We start from the raw sequence: 4,653 nt of genomic DNA, 5'->3' as shown, positions 1-4,653 counted from the left end.
ATTCATTGACAATGGAAGCATTCCACATATTTTTTGTTTTATTTTGTTTTCTACATTCTTCATGGCTTAATCTTTATCAAATACTGTGCATCACTCCAAACCTGATCCCAACTGAACTAAATCAGAACTGCTTTTGAACTACTTTTTCCTTTTCCAGGCAAAAAGAATATATATTAGATGTACAGCCTCTTTCATTAGAACATGATTCTCCCTTGTTCACATTTCAAATTCAGTTAAATTCTAAGAGAATTGTTTAGAAGCTACTTTGATTTCTCTCTCTTTCTCTTGCTCTCTCTCTCTCTCTCTCTCTCTCTCTCTCTGTCTCTCTCCTTTACAGCAGGAGGGGCCTGCTTATATTTTACAGTTTGTTTAAAAATGATTCATTAGCTTCACAGACTCATCAATGTAGATAAGGGAAGGACCCACCATTAGATCATCTAGTTTCATATTCCAGTCTAATACCAAAGCCACCCCCACAATGCATTTGTCAGTGATAACTTCTGTTTATCTAAAAGGTTTCAAAAAGCACTAGTACTTATAATATCTACCCAAGGTGTGATACATAGGATAAGAGGTCATGTAAGAAAATGTTCTTCTTTTCCCCTATAGGTTTACTTAAGTGCCACAAAAAATTTAAGAATCAATTATCACATGGGTAATATTTTGACTTAGTTCCTACAGTAAGACTTTTCATATTCTAGAAATTGAAGTTTAGTAAACCTCCATCTGTAAATTCTCTTAAATTAAAGCTTCCCTGTCTTACATGTAGGTATCTTACTTTTTATCTTTCTTTGTTTTTTAAAAATTTCATATTTATTATACATCTACAGAGTCATGGTAGGTAGTAGTATTTCAAGTATTCTGAGTAGCATTTATTATTTTTCACTTATGTACATGGAAATTGCTCCACATGCTAAAGTTAAAAGTAGCTAGATAATAACTTTAATTTCATTTATTTCTCTGTCATGTGTTGACTGTCTCAGAATTTTCTCGAGCCTCTTGTTCAAGAATCAGTGTAGTTCCTGTGTACAGTATACAGGTTTTATATTTGCTAATCTGACCTTATAAATCTCTCCCTGGTCTGTGCCTTTTACTTCCCTAACTTTGGTAGTATGTATTGTCATCTGCAATTTCCATACACACTTTGGTAACAAGTGGAAAATAATCTCCTTGAGTTTAGGGACTTCATCTTACCCATCCCTATCAATGAACAATATGGTATATCAACTCAGTAAATGTGCTGAATGGGTAGGTGGATTAATTATTTTAATTAATTAGTTAATTAATTCTATTTTATTCTTATAATTTGATATTTATATGATAACTTATGAAAATTTTAATAATGTAAGTATGATTTAATTTAATACATTTAGATTTATAGTCACATACTTGAGGAACTGTAACTCCATTACAGCATTATGGTAGAGTCATAGCTTTTGATTTATCTCTTTAATCTCTGCTCTAAGGAATTTTTAATTTGACACATAATTTTCATATTTAATGGACATAAATTTACTTGTGAACTATGTTCAACATCGGCATAAAAATCGTAGAATGCAATTATCTAGATGCTGACCTAAATTTTCACTAATCATGGAAAACTTACCCAGTCCAATCCAGTGACTTCTCCCTCAAATTCAGGATTATTTTCTTAGTTACATTCCAATTTACAAGATATGTTTAGGTTGTTCTCTCCCTTGTCCTGGCCCTTCCTGCTGTCTGATGGGCATATGTCTGTATGGGTATATGTGTGTGTGGATTGTATGCATATGCACTTATGTGTGTGTGTGTGTGTGTGTGTAGCTATGTTTTTTGTGTATTTGTTTGTGTTTGTGTTTTTGTGTGTAGGTATGTGTCTTAGCCACTAGTTGTGTTTGTGTGGGTACTTGTGTGAGTTTGTGTTGGAGGAACCCATTTCCATGACTAGTCTCACATTGGTGGTACAGAAGGTTTGCTTTCATCTGATCTCACAAGCTTGTCACTTCTCTGTGTTGCCTTTGAAACCTCTGTGGTTTCCTGATGTGGGTGAACCCCCAGAGATGCAATCATTTCTACTGCCCCAAATCGTCAAAACTGGGAGGCCATCACTCAGCTGAAGGGATTGCTTGGTGTACTGGCTCATCCCTCCTGTTAATTTTGGACTCAGAAGAAAGGTGTAGATTCCCCTACACCAAATTTGAATGTGGGAGAAACTTTGGGAGAAGCATTTTAGAATATTGATTTCCCCTTGTTTCTTGGACTTCCAGACCTTAAGAAGGACAAACATATATCTACTTCTTTTTTAATTCCTGACCTCCTACCTAGCTTCCTAACTGGGGTATAGAGATGGTTATTGGTAATAGGATAATCACACTTTCTTCACCTACACTTTTCTTTTAAAATCTCCCTACCCTTCCTCTCTCATCTGCTTGACACCTTCTTCTCTAACAATATGGAAGAAATCCCATTTTGTGGGTTTGCATGACTCCTCTGTGGTCTTTCCTGCCTCACTTCTGTCATTGTCTTATGAAGCTAGTAATTCAAAATTTGTTGTTCTTACCCTCATCAGATTATGTGGGGTGGTAACTGGGAAGGAAAATAGAATATGCTGTTTGAGATATTAAGTTTAATTGCTAAAAGTAACTCTTCATGAATCTTATTCCTTTTGAATTTGGTAATGCTTAGCCTTTAACAGGTGGCTGCTCAATTGCTGTAATTCAAGATGATTCAGGAGGTTCATGGTGTTGACTCCCCTCAGTGGAAGTAAATATTCTGTGACAAGATTCCTGATGGTGCTGTTTCTCCAAATTCTTCCTCTTCACTCCCTGACTTCCATTCTCTATTTCACTAGGACCGTCATGGAAAAGATCATGATGACCCAGTGGAACTTGAAATGCTCTCTTCTAGAAGTTTTGTGAAACAGTGGCCCTATTTCTATCATACTAAAGCAGCTCCAGCTGTTCTCAAACTCTAGGTAGCTTTCTCTTGCCATCTCTGGGACCTGAGGGAAAGTGGAGGTACATCCACTTCCTGGGGCAGCAGCAGGTCCAAGAATGGCCTTGGCTGTGGTTTCTGGAGAAATTCACTTTACAGTGGACTGACTGCAAACAACTAGTGGTGAGAAGTTGCTGGGAATTTCAAACACTAAAGACATATTCTAAATGCTTTCAATAATAACGGAATTTTATTTATTCATCTACTTGTTTATTCATTTATTTAATAATTTGCCCATTAAACTGCCACCAGGACTAAATGTCAGGCAATTAGAAGACCGATTAGGATTTTACCATACTGTAAAAAGTGGTCTTCCCTCTGACAGCCACTTGGATCTGTGACCTGATTTTTTTTGTCAAGTAGGTAAAACCATCAACTAAGAAGGGAGGAAGAAGTAGCAGGAGTAAATACTTGAAGAGACACACAAATATATGAAATAGCCTCAAGATGGAATATGAAGAGAAGCCACTCAAGGAATTTTCACTAGCATTGAAATTATAACTGGGGTTCCAGATTGTAAATATGTCAGAATTCAAATCTTTCATTTCATAGTTCATTTGTAAAATCTTTTTACTCAATGGAAGTTAACAACCTGGATATGGAGCAATGAAAATAAATGGATTGGTTCAAAGTTGGTGTATTTCTAGAAAAGCAAAATGGAGTGGCAAGACAGTTCAAGTCTCATAAAGGTCTGCTTTAAGTGATGGTTATAGAAAATAGGGAAGAAAACTATAAAATGGAGAAATAAACCATTTGTAGGACTCAGTGAGGTTGAAGAATAAGCCTACCAGATAAAAGGGAAGAAACAAGGTGGACAAGAAGTAGACATGAGAGAGCAAAGCACTAAAATTTAAATCTCAGGGCCTGGGAATAGCGAGGTGAGAATAGGATGCCAGGCACTCACCAAGGGAGAGAATGGGGAATGAGGGAGAAAATATGAAATCTGTGCAATTAGAGGAAGTCAGGGTAAAGGGAGGATGCAGGGCCCACCTGAACACGCATTCCTTCTGGATAATGACCTCCAGGATGCCATACATTGCTGTTTCTTGCACAGAAGATAAACATAACTGTGCTCTCAATACTGGCTGAGTATAAGACTGTGATTTATTGATGTCTGGAAACTCAAGTACATAGCGTAATGCCTGGGATATAATCAGCGCTCATTATATTTTTATTGAATGAATAAATGCTCTAGAGGTGATAGGGAAGTTAATATTCTTCCAACCTATTTATTTTTCATATGAGACAAATCAAATGGCATTCTTTGTTGTCTACCAAAGAAAGTAGTAAAAAAAAAAAGTGGAAGTGAAGTTGAGAATGCAGAAGTTATGGGATTTCTTTATGGAAAAAAGCTTGGCTCAGGTATTGATGATTGTCATCACAGTAACCAATAGATTACTGTCTAACTACATAAGAAAAAAAGACTGTTAACTAGTCCAACTCATCCCCCCAAATTCATAATTTTCATGAAACATTTTTTTTGACATTAAATCTTGGCCAAAATGACCTGGAAACAAGGCAGAAAAAGTGAGTAGAGTCAGGTTAGGGTGTTCTCTGTGTCTCATCTGTATCCCACAGTTCTTCATCATTGAAAGGACTTTTCTGCTTTTGGTTCCATGGAATAAGAAGACAGTCCTATGGCTTAGGTTCTTTAGCTTTCCTTTCTGTGTGTTATCCAGG

This window comes from Marmota monax, unplaced genomic scaffold (assembly GCF_021218885.2).
Source record: "Marmota monax isolate L192 unplaced genomic scaffold, Marmota_monax_Labrador192_F-V1.1 WCK01_AAM20220418_F8-fsc00227, whole genome shotgun sequence".
NCBI classification, from domain to species: Eukaryota; Metazoa; Chordata; class Mammalia; order Rodentia; family Sciuridae; genus Marmota; species Marmota monax.
Note: the sequence above shows the minus strand (reverse complement) of the source record.